The sequence below is a fragment of the Mirounga angustirostris genome, unplaced genomic scaffold (genome assembly GCF_029215605.1).
Source record: "Mirounga angustirostris isolate CCGP_5_RB_7025 unplaced genomic scaffold, mMirAng1.0.hap1 SCAF_4, whole genome shotgun sequence".
NCBI lineage: Eukaryota > Metazoa > Chordata > Mammalia > Carnivora > Phocidae > Mirounga > Mirounga angustirostris.
This window is the reverse complement of record NW_026991712.1, coordinates 71,668,774-71,684,742: the sequence shown is the minus strand read 5'-3', so window position 1 is coordinate 71,684,742 and position 15,969 is coordinate 71,668,774. Positions and strand designations below refer to the sequence as shown.

The 15,969-nt window shown below is 38.2% G+C and overlaps 1 protein-coding gene and 1 pseudogene across 2 annotated transcripts in view; both read right to left on the bottom strand.

The window, feature by feature from the left end:
- TOX (thymocyte selection associated high mobility group box) overlaps nucleotides 1–15,969 on the bottom strand; it is a 295,904-nt gene that overhangs the window by 52,369 nt on the left and 227,566 nt on the right. The gene's annotated exons all lie outside the window — the stretch shown is intronic.
- LOC123858502 (rRNA-processing protein FCF1 homolog) lies at nucleotides 7,697–8,314 on the bottom strand (annotated as a pseudogene).

The window sequence follows — 15,969 nt, the reverse complement described above, 5'->3', positions numbered from 1 at the left end:
TGTACCCTCCAATATTTAGCTGTCTAGCCAAGAGGCTAGCCACCAAAGGGCATTTCCTAGCTTCCTTTGCAGCTCCATCCAGGCCCCATAACCATGTTTTGGCCACTGAAATGCATGTGAAAGTGTTGTGTGGTACTTCCAAGAAATCCCCTTAAAGGGAAAGGCTCACTGTCCATTGTTTTTTCCTATTGGCAAAAATGTGGGTGTGGTCACTAGAGCTAGGGTGCGGGGGGGATGTCTTGAACCCAGAAGCATTGCTTTTAGGACATTGGAGGCACAAGGCAAAAAGAGCTTGAGTGTTTGATTATTATGAAGCTTCCAGACCCTGGGAATCTACTTACTGTGGGAGTCTTTAACGTGAAAGGAAAGTTAAGTGTCTATCTTTTAAAGTCACTGTCATTTTGAGTTTTATATGTAGTTAAACCCAATCTTAACTGATATACCTTAATAGATTATAAACTCAAAAAGGCAGGGATAGAATATCTCTTGTGTTTGCCAATGTAGCCCTAGTATCTAGCTCCGATCATGGCATATCATCGGTACTTGACATACATTTGTTGAGTTTCACTGAAGAGATGTTTAGGCCAGGTACAACGAAGATTCATGATGCTGGCTTCCCATAAACAGGATTATAAATCCTTGATCTTTTGGGAGCTACATTTGCCAAATTCTCGGGACTCTGGTATCTCAAAGGTACTTTCTAATGTGTTTATTTCCCATTTTGTTTATTTCAAACTCAGTGAACTTCATTTTTGCTTGGCTAAAAGTCCTTGGTGTTGTTGGAATTTTAGTTTTGAACAACTCTTATTTAATATGTATCTTCCCACTGGGGAAGCTGACTCCATCGAAAATGGGTACTAAATTTCGCTTTTTTGAACATCAGAACGGTTTCCTTAAATTTTCCAATATGCTACTGAGGACTGATATTGTTTTATAATCACAGGAGCCAAAAAAAAGAGTCAATGAAAGTCATGGAGGAAGATTATGAAGGTGAAGAGAAGATTTCCATTGCGTTCCTTCAAAACCTCTTTCCATTAATGGAAAGCAAAAGCTCGGTTAAAATCAATTAGGAAAGGGTGTCTGGGTGGCTCAGTCGTTAAGCATCTGCCTTCCGCTCGGGTCATGGTCCCGGGGTGCTGGGATCGAGCCCTGCATAGGGCTCCCTACTCCGCGGGAAGCCTGCTTCTCCTTCTCCCACTCCCCCTGCTTGTGTTCCTGCTCTCGCTCTCTCTCTCTCTGTCAAATAAATAAATAAAATCTTAAAAAAAAAAAATCAATTAGGAAACCAAAGCAGATATCATGTATTCTCCCTCCTAACCTGCCGTGTAATCTATGGCTTGAGACCCATACCCTGTTCCTTCCTCTCCTTGACCAATTACCTGCAGCGTTAAGAGCTCCAGGGTGAGGAGAGAGCTCAAGTGAGAACCCTCATGCGTACTATCCGATACACATTCCAGCACGTTTGCACTTTCTTCTTCTTGGCTTTTCTTTGAAAAGGAAAAAAAAAAAAGCAATGCAGGTAGCTCATTGCGGATTATTATTATTATTATTTTTTATTTGACAGAGAGAGGGAACACAAGCAGGGGGAGTGGGAGAGGGAGAAGCAGGTTTCCCGCCGAGCAGGGAGCCCGATGCGGGGCTCGATCCCAGGACCCCGGGATCATGACCGGAGCCGAAGGCAGACGCTTAACGACTGAGCCACCCAGGCGCCCCATCACTGCGGATTATTTTAAAAAATGAGTAACATTTTGGCTTAACTCAACTACCGAAACCCCCAAAACAAAACACTGGCCCCAACATCAGTGCATGAGTGACAAAATGGTGTTCAAATGGCACACTCGAACAGCACCGGCACAAACGAAGGCCCTCGTCTCAGTGTTTAAAACTGTGTGTGTTTCCCGCCCCTTCCAGAGTCTGTTTTCTCCTTTCACATGTCAGCGCCACTTCCCAGTCCAACAGGCGAGCCTTGCAAGCTATCATTATCTCTGCCTCTAGCAGACAATCCATATCAAAACGGTTGTACACATAAAACCCTAACGACGTCTTGGCTCTCTGCTCCGATCCAGCTGTTTGAGTGAACAGCAGTTGGTGAACAGAGCCTGGAACACGGGGAGCCCCGAGGCCTTATTTGCTAATGTGGCTCACAGCTGCTGCTGTCTGTGGTCTTGGCCGGCAAGGCCTGGAAGCGAGCCAGGGGCGGCAGGAACAAGAGAACGCGAGGAATCCATGAAGCTCTTCCATTTACCCCTGTCTGTCAGCATTTGACACCCTTCTCTGCAGAGGGCTTTCCCCAGGGCTGTGAGGGGACCCTGTAGGCTTGGGCTGTGACAAGTGTTACTCTAGGTCCCTCTAATATACACTATCAAACACATACCGTCCTTAGCATCCAAAGAGAAACTTCTGAGCCCTCTCTCGGTAGCCCATCCAGCCTTACATGATTAATCAGGCCAGGAAGAAGACTAGGCAGTTCTCATTTTTCTTAGGAATAATGCACTCCAAGAGTGTACGAGAAGAATGTAAATGTTGATATTATTTAAGTCCCCAATTTGATTACATTTTTTGCCAGGGATTCAATTAATATGTAAATGTATACACCAGAATGAATGCGTGGGTAAATTTAATAATCAAATTTCATTTATTATTTTCCTAAGTGCATTTCCAAGAGAGAGCTAAATTATTTGTTGTCCAAACAAATTAAATAAATCGTTTCTAGGTGATCCCCTCGTGTGTTCTATTCATTATTTAAAAACAGGTATTTTAAATAAATGTCAACATTTTTGCTATTAGACTTCTGACATTGAAGACTGATAATATCAAAAGAAGGGGAAATATGGAAAATATATCTATGCAAAGCACATGCCATAGTTTCAAAGATTAGCAAAAAGTGAGGTTCAAAAGAAAGATCAGACTTTTTTATGAAAATATATTTTTATCCTCAATAATGGGGTGAGAATAACTTGATTGAACCTAGTTTCCTTCCAAAAGGCAATGTGAATAAATAGGGCTCAGATTTCTTCACAATACATTAAATGGGATATTTGTCATTTAGTTAGGATAAATAGTAATTATAAAACTAACTATCACAGGAAAGCAAGAGCTCTGGGGCACAATTCATTAGATATTTGCAAATGGAGAGACATAGCACTCTCCAGAACCACCATCCTTGGGAAAGATTAAAACCACCTCAAAAAAAAAAAAAAATGCTCATATCCCCACAGGAGTTTCCATAATACCTCACCATCTTCCTCCCTCAAACTGGGGTCTCTCCCTCACTGTGGCCCCTTCCACGAATGAGACCCTCATTATACAAGAGATCTGATGTGTTAGAGGAAAACATCATTGAAAGTTTTAAAAGTCATGGCAAAAAAATTTATTTTTAATTTAACTAATTAAAATTTTGTATGCTCTCCCAGGGATGAACCAAAGATCAGACGGTGATGAGCAAAAAGCCACAGAGGGAGGGAGGACCCCCAACTTCTCAATGTCCTCAGTGTCTGTGCCAAGTCCTGGCCCTCTTTAACCGAACTTGATTTCTATTTCTGTCACATCCCCTAGATGTAGAAGGCATCTGAATTGCCTTCCTGTGTGGGCATCTTGATTCACTTTTATAAACAACCAAACAAGCAATTTTACACCATTTTTTAAAAATTTCTTTTTCTTTTTTTTTTTTAAGATTTTATTTATTTGCGAGAGAGAGAATGAGAGACAGAGAGCATGAGAGGGGAGAGGGTCAGAGGGAAAAGCAGACTCCCTGCTGAGCAGGGAGCCCGATGTGACACTCGATCCCGGGACTCCAGGATCATGACCTGAGCCGAAGGCAGTCGCTTAACCAACTGAGCCACCCAGGCGCCCCTCTTTTTCTTTTTCTAGATGAGAGGTAGTGTGTTGTAGTGAAGGGAATTCTGCTCGTGACATCATCAGACTGGTTCTGAATCTTGCCTTTAATTGACCCTCATTTTCAATCTCTGAATTAGGGATAACAATCTTTCAACAACAAATATTCACTGAGTGCCTACTTTGCACCAGGTACTGCCATAGGAACCACATAAACAACAGTGAGCAAACACAGTGAATGAGATCTCTGTCCTTACAAGCTCACTTTCAAGGGCAGGGAGGGGATAGACAATAGGATAAATATTAGATGTGGTTTGTTTGATAATGTTACATTGTAGGGAGACAAAAATGAGAGAAGTGTACTGACCTTAAATGCTTGCTTAAGCATGGATGGATCAAGATAAAGACTATGAAGATGTTCTGGCAAACGTAAAAGCTATTTTTGTGGTTTTTTGGTCACCTGGGTCACCTCTTGTGGAAGATGCAGATCTTTTATCTTTTGCTATCATCTAGAGTCACTTTCCTTGACTAGTTCTAGTTCTTGGTGAGCCTCTGACAGAGTTGTGGCCAAGCATTCTGGTAGCCAAAAGCTTGCATCTGTGGAGACCTTTTCTGGGAGAAGCCGGGCAACTTAAGTCAAAGAGCACAGGGTTTCACTCTGAGAAAGGCAATAGCCCAGATAAAGGTTGAACTTATTACCCGGATGTTAATGGCTCCCTGATCACAGCTAATAGGCTAACTGGTAGATACAAAGTTCAAAAAAATTTAAATACATAAAAAGGTATTCTAGATCATAGTATACTATTCTCTCCCATCAACTCTGTACACATAACCCCTCCTTTGGATTGCAACAATGGCCAGAAGGTTATGGCGTAGAGTGACACGCAGTTGGAAAGATGTTCCACTCAAATTGAGGCATCCGTGTCTGATTGCTTCGTGCCAACACAATTTGTCTCCTACTGTTACTGTTAAACTATCAACGTCAGTATTATCAAGCTGACCTTGTGCTCCAGTGTGCCCTTGAGGGGACTCCTCTGCCTGGCTCAAATAAAACAAACATGCAAATGTACAACAAGCAAGCTTGACTCTTAACTGACAAAGAGCATCTCTCGTAATTCCAATTAATGGCAGGATATGGAGAGCGACTAAAAGCTCCGTCTTATCTGAAAGGGTTTGGGAGACCATCTGATCAACCCTCTGATTCCCAAAATACCTGAATTAGCAGTTCCTACAAAATTGTACACCTCTGTTAAGAGGAGTCTGTGAGTGGCTCTGGATCTACCTATGATTAGAGTCAATGAAGCCCTTGATTTGTATAAATTGTGCCTTTTGCATCTGCACTACAAAGTGTAGGCAGTGCTTTGTTCATGGGACTATAATCTTATATTAAAGTGTACTCAAACATGCTAATGTCTGTTCACATCTCTGCTTTGATATGCCCAAAGAAGGGATTGAGTAATGTGCCTTATTTTCAGAATACTTTCAAAGGATTGTGTGCATTGAAACAAAAAGAATAGGTTGGAAAGATAGGTGATAAGAAAATTGGGAAATGCTACGAGACATGCCCTATGGGAGTTGTGGTTTATCTATGGGAAGAAGCTCTGGATATTTATAGCATCAAAAGTCAGCTGAAATGGTTCTTTATACTATATTTAAACCTGAAAACCTAACTGAATTTCATACTTTCCACTGCAATGTTAATGGGATGCTAGTAAAAATGGAGATGTCAAGTGGGATATTGACTTCTTAACATCAGTTCAGAAAGTGACATTTGAGTTCATTTAGAGGCTCTTAAATCATTAGATACACATGACATTCACTTAAAAGTACATCTCAAGAAGCAAAATTAAAACTTTGTATTCTGCTTGGGCCCGACAGCTTTCCTATACAGAATATTTGTATGTTCCCAAGTTATTGGGGACTTCAGGAAAAGTACAATTTTAAATTAGCATTTTATTATGGAAATCGTTCAATAATCCTTTTAATAATGTATTATAAAACATTAAAATAGCATGAAACCAAGATAGGAAAAGGTTGGAAATCCTCTTCTACTGAGTATAATATTAATAATTTGGTAAAATCAGTCTAGGAAAATTACAATGTCTTTCAGTTCCTTTAAAGTGTCTGACTCTGTAAGTGACCTTAAGCTCCTTTAAAACAATTTAAAAATTCAAATATTTATCTGCCAAAATATTATAGCATGTTAGATAATGGGATGAATATTGTTATATGCAGTCTCTGTATTTCTGGGTATACCTAATTTAGTTAATATTAACATTACTCATTTATGCTTTTATGCACTTTGAGTTACATAAGGTAAAGGTCTCAAAACTAATCATAAAAACTAGTGACTATTATTCATGCTAATATAATAACCCTTTCTCTAAAACAACTGCCAATAAATTTCATTATAAAAAGTTATTAAAAGGGTTAAAAACCTATTAAATGTCAAAGAATTTGCCTGACTCAAACTTCTAATAAAGAAAGAGAATAGGCTTTCTTTCTGAATTATTTAAATCTTTACTGACTGTGCAATGAACCATGAAATTAGAAAAGTGTTATTAGAAGTGTTCTCTGGTTTTTATAAAAGTTGGAGCCCAGAATGTATCAACCCACAGTCTTTAACTAGACTAGTTAAAGCAGTAGGTTTTTAATCCCAAATACATGGCTTCTACTGATATAAAGGTCATAATTAAAACTCCATCCTGTAACTTGGTGATAATGAAATTACTATCGGAGAAGAAAACATGTTCATTTAGAACATATGGACTACATGTTCTAATTTTAATTTGGACAAATATCTTCAATTTTTTTGATTTTTCAATGTCCACTAACAGACGCACTCAACTAATAGTTAGGTTTTAATAGTGACTAATTTTAAAGCACTAATGCTAACATTTTGAATTATCTGTCATTTACAGGCTTAACATCTATAAAATATATGTTGAAATTAGATAATTATAGTATAAAAAGTTAAAATGGATCATAATTCTGCATGATTATAACCCTGTGTGATAATGGCATAAATTTAGGTTTCAATAATAAAAAATAGCAAATATACCTTTCACATTTTAAATCTATTTCTCCAGGAAATTACATTTAGTACAACTGATTTGAACTGGTCTACACCTGACAGGCAGGTAACTGTCCACACCACCCATCAGTCTCAACTGTTCAGTGCTAGCCTTTGGTAACTGTGGGTTGTTGTTGTTGCTGTTTTATGTGAGCAGTCGTCTGACTTATAAAAAGATGTAACAAAATTTAAAATGATACAAAATACCAATTTCAAAACAACATCAAAAAGTGAGTGTATTGGGGTGCCTGGGTGGCTCAGTCAGCTAAGCGTCTGCCTTCAGCTCAGGTCGTGATCCCAGAGTCCTGGGATCGAGCCCCATGTCAGGCTCCCTGCTCAGCGGGGAGCCAGCTTCCCCTCTCCCTCTGCTGCTCTCCCCGCTTGTGCTCTTTCTCTCAAATAAATAAATAAAATCTTTTTTATTTTTAATTTTTTTAATTTTTTTAATTTTTTAAAGATTTTATTTATTTTTTTGACAGAGAGAGACATAGCGAGAGCAGGAACACAAGCAGGGGGAGTGGGAGAAGGAGAAGTAGGCTTCCCACAGAGCAGGGAGCCCGATGTGGGACTCGATCCCAGGACCCTGGGATCATGACCTGAGCCGAAGGCTGACGCTTAACGACTGAGCCACCCAGGCGCCCAATAAAATCTTTTTTAAAAAAGTGAGTGCATTTACCCATACTCAGCTCATAACAGAGCAAATAGGTCATTGGACTGATTTATGCTATAGCATATTGCTATATGAACTGGCAACAGAAGAAGTTGGTGGAGGAAGGCAGAGGAACACAATCATCTGGCTCCACAATCATCTGGCATCTGCTCAGTGTTGTATCTGTGGTTAGAAATGATGGGAACTCCGGGGAACTTCCCATTCTTTGTTTAAGGTCCCGGTCTACTGTGCCCACAATGTAACACTTAGGCTGACTTACTCTCTGTACTAAGTGGTCGTCTGCATAGGTTCCTTTGTGTGTGCATGATAATCATTCAAATCTTGGATCCTTGGCAATCCTTAGAGCCACTTGATCCTTTTGCCCCTATTTCTCAATTTCAGCCATCACAGTCAGTTATACAAGTCATACAGGATACACTTGGCATATGGAGTAGTCCCTCATTGACTGTACTAAGTCAAGTTTGACTTTAATGGAAAGGTTGATAAAGTAGGTATCAACCATGATGTGGTAAGGTGTGCCCAGCTGTGTGTGATATTGGAAGAATAAGCAGGAAGGATATTGGAAGACTTTTTCCTTGAGTGCACTGGGATCTTGCTTTTCTTTCTTTTTAGGTTTCAATCTATCCTTCTCTTTAAGGCTCTGATCTCAGAGACTAAGCATTGGCTTCATGGTCAAATACTTCCTCGCTTTCTTTTGCTTCCCCGTTCATGAGGCACTCTTCTTTCTGGTAATTGTGGTCTTAAGTTCTTTTATTAATAATATCTACGACTTACTGGTCCTCCTTGATATACTAAGCACAGAGCCCTGTTAAACCTTCACAATAACCAGGTGAGACCATCACACCCATGAAGGACCAAAGGCTCAGTGAGGAGATCCTTCAGCTATTCAATAAGTGGACCAGCTGGAATTTGTCACAAGCTGCTTGACCTGCAAGCCTGTATCATTACCAAGGCACCTCTGTTATTGATCCAGTATGTGAACTGATATTTTTAGATGTGTTTTTAACAAAGGATAGTTGGAAGAGCTTGCTGAGGAAGATACAGCTAGAACCTCAAACGACTGACTTTAAAGCGCTGATGCTTTGGGTAGGAAATTCAGCTGGAAATGTGTTACTGAACACTTGCTCTGTGCCTGGTACTATGATAGATTGTAGGGGAAATAATGGCTGATAAGACCGTCCCTATGATTGAAGAGCTCACGGGGTAGGGAGATATACTGTAATACAAGTCAGGGGGGTTAGCTGTCGTAACCAAAAACGCACTGCTATATAGACTTGCAGAGGAGGAAGTATGATTTCCACCGGGACTGAAATGTGCAAATAATGTTGCAACAAGAAGTCTGTCTGCAATGACTGAAACTGCTGTGAGCGCTGCGGAGAACTAAGAATGTTTTTAAAACAAAACAAGCACACAAAAGCAGAAATAGACCAATAAAAACAGAGAACAAGCTGACGGCTGCCAGAGGTGGAGCAGATGGGCAAAATGGTGAACTGTGAATGGAGAGGCAGATACGGGCTTCCAGTTATGGAATGAGTAAGTCGGGGGGTAGTGGTTGGGGGGTGAAAAGCACAGCACAGGGAATACAGTCAATGGTACTGTTTTGGCGTTGGATGGTGACAGGTGGCAGCTAAGCTTGTGGTGAGCCCAGCATAACGTACAGACTTGTCCAATCACGCTGCTGGACCCCTGAAGCTAAGTGACATCATGTGTCAACTATATCTCAACAAAAAAATGCTTTTTAAATAGGAAGACATTTGAAAAGTGGGAATAAATGGGACTTGAACTCTGAAGGCAATACGATGAACACTAAGATACATCATTTGATTATTGGACAGTCAACTCTACTTGCTGTAGTTTCGCAAAAGTGACGATTTGTCTAAGATGCTGTGAAAAAATTGAGCAAAACTAAAATCATCATGTGGCTTTTCCACTCAAGTAAACCTTAACCATTCAGCACACAATCAAATTATATTTTTTAAAAAACTGTGACCGAGAGCAATCTGATAGTTTGGTTTCCACTTGGGAATTAGCAATTTGAGTGTCCAATGTTTTGCCTTTTAAGTTTTAGGATTGCTAGAGACTTTGTGCTTTCAAGACTATCTGTCAAAATATTCTGATGTATCAAGTTGTTCTCACTGAAAGAAGCCCATAAAACACACTAACAGTTGACGCTACATTAGCAGAGAGACCCTTTTATCAAACCCTAAATACGGGCCTACGGTTTCAAAAATAACTTGGGTTTTTACACTGGGTCCTGAAAAACATTTATGGGCACACCAGCATAGTCATTTGGATCGGGATCTCTGCAACATTCCTTTCATTAGCTACCAGTGTTGCCACATAAACTGTGCTTTCATTGAACCACTGACTCAAACACTTTGATCAAAACTTTTCTTGATATTTGCCCCACTTGTCCATCAGTGCCATTCACCTGTTAGTGACGGATATTATGGAAGGAAAAAGAAGAAGAAAACACTCTGCAAGGGAAGTGAGAAGGCGCAAGTCTTTCTGTGGTCTAGGCTGGGCTCCTGGATTAATTATGTGAACGCTTCACAACTTCCTGAGACAAAAAGGAAAAGTACAAGGAGTATAAGACAGATGCGCTGTGGGGAATGAGTGCTGAGTGGACATCGTTTGCCTAAAAATATATTTCCTTCCCCTCTCATAGTAAAAGACTAAATGGATGCTTGATGGGTTTGCTGGTATCAGGAACTTTTAACAGAAAAGATCTTTCTGCACATTACATTCAATTTTTGATGAAGACAACTTTTTCCACCTGCTTAATCATTAAGTGGTGTCTCTCCTACTTGTTCTCCCTGAAGAATGGGTTGTCTGGGACTCTGGGGAGCCGTTGACCTTAAAGCACAGTAGGCAGTGCCTTCTAGGACATGGTCTACAAAGGATTCATCCACATGAGGGTGATGAATCCGTGTTAGATTATAATTCTAACGTGGGCCTTGCCCCGACAGGGAGGCTATCTTAGAATAAGAATTCAATTAAGTTAGCAGTAGATCTTAATATTCATGCCCATAATCTGGGTAACATAATTCAGTAAAATGTCTAAAAATTCCCAGGAAAGCAGGTGTCCTTTTTAATTAAAATTTAATTTAGTGTCTTGGTATTTTGTTTTGTTTTAATTCTTGAAAACTGCTCTAGAGCGCCTTTGCCTACTTTTCTGCCCCAGTTCAACACCTGATTCTAAATGAAATGGAATAAATATTCTTTTAATCATGAATTTTGAAGGATTTCAAGAACATGAATTTTTCTCTCAATAATCATTTTGCCATTTTGTAACTGTGGAATATGGACTTATTGTTCGCTGATCTGTGGACATACCCTTTCTGGTGAACGCATTTTTTTTTTTTTTTGGTAAAGATTTATTTATTTATTAGAGAGAGAGAGCATGAGCGGGAGGGGCAGAGGGAGGGAGAGAGAAACTGAAGAGGACTCCCTGTGGATTATGGAGCCTGAGGCGGGGCTTGATCTCCGAACCCTGAAATCATGACCTGAGCAGAAATCAAGAGTTGGAGGCTTAATAGACTCTACCACTCAGGCACCCCTAGTGAATGCATTTCTGATCTTTAAAGTGTTATGTGCAAAAAGAAAAGTAAAATAAAATAAAGTAATAGTTAGCTAAGAAGTTTGTTTGGTTGGATTCTTGTTAATAAAGATTTTAATCTGCCAGGGGGTATTTTTTAAAATTAGAAGTAATATTCAACTTGTTACTTTATTATTTTATTTCCTAAATTTTAGTAATAGCATTGACATATTTTAACAAGAAAAAAGGACTACCATCACCTCAGATAAAGCCTAAAAGTCTATTTTGAGGAATCCATATACTAACAGAGCTATTTAAACAATAAAATCCTGTATCATAAAAGTTTTTACCTGCATATAGTTATATAGAGATCGTTGTATGAGAAGCTCCACTAACCAACATACTCATCAAGCTTTGGTTCAAAAGGAAAGAGCAACAGGAACAAAGTTCTGGACATTGGAAAGGATGATTTTTTCTAGGATTGGCTTAATTGCTAAGCTGGTGAACCCCAAACATTTCAATGCCACCAGAATAAAAATTATTTAGTATGAGAACTTACTGCAACAAAGTTACTGATAAGAACAGCTATCCTATTAGAATTTACTTTTGGACACCTCAACTTTTATTCTTTCTATTCTTTTCTTACGCAATGCCAGGGAAGAAGCTTAACGTAGGTGCATTTTTTTCCCAAATGATACCCTGTATCCAGAAAAAGTGTTAACTGGCAGAATGGCAGTTTTGAATATAATTAGAATCTTACTCACTGGTCAGTTATGTATATTGATACTCGCAATCTGCTGTCCTTTATTCCCTGATAGTAAAATAACCCAAATAGCAATGTCGAATCAAGGGGCTGTTAAGAATGTCCAATACAGGTGCCACTGCAAGGCAGGATATTTCTTGTAAGTTATGAAAAATGCACTTTGCTCATGGGTAAAATGTAGTTTAATGATATGGAAATAAATTCACGGTTTTTCTATACTGTATTTACAATTTTGCATCTAAAACATAGTTAATATCTCTAGCATCATTATATGACCACAAGATGACAGCTCCAATAAATGGGAAAAGTCTCAATTACATCGATCGACTGAAGGAAAAGAGAAAAACTCGCATCATTGAAGTTTAGAGCCTATTACAAGGAAGCAAGAAGAATATCTACCCTGCAGTTTTTAAATTTAAAACCATCTGATCATTTTTCTGCATCTACATTTTATAGAAGCTAATAGAATTTTTCAGTTACAATTTATTTTCTAAAGAAAAAAAGTGTTCTCAGAAAAGACAGAAGTCAGAACCTTTAAAAAAAAAAAAGTGTATTATATTTTATTTCCCCTTTCACAGGCCAGGGGTATTTTAGTCGAGGACTATAAATATTTGTATTTTAATGTTTTCCTTCTTAAATGAAACAGTTAGGGAGATAGCTTTTGGGGGGCTTATGTTTCTTGCCTCCCCCCACCAGAACTTTCCTTGGATGTTCACTGTGTGTTACACGGACGCAGCGGTGGTCTGGATTTGGTGGGGGAGGAGGGCAGGGGGAGCAACAGGGGAGGGGGTGGGGGGAACTGGAGGAACTAAAGGGAGACGGGTCCGGATGAACAAGGCTCTACCCTTCAGTCTCTCAAGGGCAACCTCCTCAGAGAGATTTGCCCTGATAAGCAGTTGAATACAGAACCATTTGGTAAAGCTCCAAGCTCTCCCAGAGAATTCTGGCTATTGTTTGTGGATTCTCATGCTAGTTTTCATGCTAGGAAATTATGGTACAGAATTACCAACTGACAATGGGCCACTTTGACTGGCTTTTCTGTGGGTCGACTGATGAGAAAGTTATTTCTTGTAAGTCCCAGGTGATTATTAATTAATTAATAGAGGATCAAGAACGGAGGGGTCTTCATCCAGCAAACATGACAGAAAATTTTGGGTAAGGTGAGAATAAAACCATGACTCCTAGTCTTCAAAAATTTTCAAATTCTAGGGTAAAATCCTTCTAAGATACTTAAAGATTAGTATTTAGAATTTCTCAACATACTAAAAACTTAAGAAAGAACTCAATGAAAATAAAAGTACAACAATAAAATTTGTGAAATGCAGCAAAAGCAGTGTGCTGACAGAAACTTATACCATTAAATACATGTATTAGACAAGAAGAAAGGTCTAAAATTAATAACCTAAGTGTTTTGTCTTAAGAAATCAGAGAAGGAAAAGCAATTTGAGCCTAAACATAGGAGAAGAAAAGAAATAATAAAAATTAAAGGTGAAATCAATGAAATTGACAACAAAAACAATAGAGAAAAAATCAACAAAGCCAAAAACTGTTTCTTGGAGAAATCAATAAAATTGATAAACCACTGAACAGACTGACTAAAAAAAAAATTTTGAGGACACTAATTACAGTATCAGATATGGAAAGGGAGTCATCCCTACTGATGCCAAACACATTAAAAGGATAATAAAGTAATGATATGAAAACCTCTAGGCTCACAAATTTAATAATTTAGATGAAATGGAACAACTCCTTGAGATTCAAAAACTACCAAAACTCATGCAAAGAAAAATAGATAACCCAAAAAAGCCTGTATCTATTAAATAAATTAACCAATAATTAACAATGTTCCAAAAAGAATCACCAGGTCCATGTAGTTTCTAACAAATATTTGTGGAAGAAATCATACCAATTCTCCGTAATATCTCCAGAAACAGAGGAAACACTTCCTAACCCATGTTACAAGATCTCAAATTTCCTAATATCACTATAGATTAAAAACCTGACAAGAAAACTACGGACCAATAACTCTCATAAAGATAAATGCAAAAATCTTCAATAAAATATTTACAAGTTGACTCTAATGATGTATAACAAGAATACATACCACAAACAAGTAGAATTTATTCTAAATATGCAAAGCTAGCTCAACATTACAAATCTATCTGCGTAATCCAACACATCTCCAGGCTAAAGAAAGGGGTGGGGGAATAAAAATTGATGTTAAAGGTACAAACTTGTATCAAGTAGTAAAGCACAGTATAATGAATATCGGCAATATTGTACTATAATTATGTGATGTGATAAATATCACCACAAAGGCAATCATATTGTAATATATAATGTATTAAAGTAACACATTTTGCACCTTAAATTTACACTATGTTATATGAAAAACATATTCAATGAAAAAAATAGGCTAAAAAAGAAAAATCATATGATCCTATCAATAGATGCAGATCTATAGATCCAACATAATCCCAATCAAATCTCAGCAAGCCATTTTATAGACATAAGAACACTTCATAGATATAAGAAGTTTACATGGAAAATAAAGGACCTAGGAGAGCCAATAGAATACTGAAGAACAAAGTTGGAGGACTCAGGCTGCCTGATTTCAAGACTTACTATCAAGCTACAGTGATGAAGATAGAATGGTATTGGCAAAAGAATAGACACATGGATCAATGGAACAGAATAGATAGCCCAGAAATAGATCCATACAAATATAGTCACTGATCCTTGGCAAAAGAACAAAGGCAATTCAATGGAGAAATAACATCTTTTCAACAAATGATGCTGGAACTATTAGACATACATATGCAAAAGAAAAAATGTATGAGATATTTCATTCAGTACTAGAGGGAATGGTAAATGGTACATTACTTTGGAAGACATTTTGACAGTTTCTTACAAAATTAACATAGTGTTACCAAACAATTTAGTGATCGCAATCCTAGGTAATTACCCAATTGATATGAAAACTTATGACCCCCCAAGAACATGCACACAAATATTTGTAGCAGATTTATTCATAATCACCAAAAAAATCCTTTAGTAGGTGAATGGATAAATAAAATCTAGTATATCCATACAATGGAATATTTTTCAGTGATAAAAAGAAATGAGCTATAATGCCATGAAAAAGCATGAATGAATCTTAAATGTATATTGCTAAGTGAAAGAAGCCAGTGTATTTTCAATTATATAACATTCTGGAAAAGGCAAAACTAGATAGACCGTAAACACAGATGGTCAAATGTTCAGGAAGAAAAGGTGATTAAATAGATAAAACAAAGGGAATTTTTTAGGGCAGTAAAACTATTCTGTATGATGTTGTAATGGTGGATATAGGACATTAAGCATTTGCCAAAACCTACAGAACTTTACGGCACACAAAGTAAATCTTCATGTATGCAAATTAAAAAAATATTTAGGAGGTTGGGGAATTCCAGAATGGAATGAAGAATAGGACAAAAGAATCCCTATGTATTGCAAATCTATGAAAAAATCTCAATAAGGAGATGGGTAAGAAGTTGCTGACCTAAGTAACTTTGGACATGAGTAGTCAGACAAAGGGCAAAAGGAACTGTGTGTTAGCACTGTATCCTAGTTGATAAAGTTGTTTCCCACAGGAGCATGGGTTACCAATTCTGATACTGCTATACATGGTACTTGGAATGGGACAATAAAGTAAATGAAGAGTGGACAGTGGGGCCACGCTTCTCACTGTTGTTGTGGGAGGTTACAGATAAGCAAGGTCAGAAGGCTCTGTGGCAATGGATTAGAGCTGAAGACACCAGTATGAAGTACTATTTAGCTTATTATAGACACAGATGGCTACATATACAAACCTTTATAGATGTGTGTATAAATACAGGTCAATATTCATGCATATAGGCCCCTGCTCTGTTAGCTGAGAGAGGTCCTGGGAGCAGTGAAGCCCCAGTAGCAGTGAGCCTACTGAGTGGCCAGATCTGAGTTTCTGATACCATTCTCTAATAAAAGGAACCAGGGCTCCTTGGAGAAAAGGCTGATTCTAGGACAGGAACAGAAAATATATAAGATGAACCTGCAGTATTTTGTAGTGACAG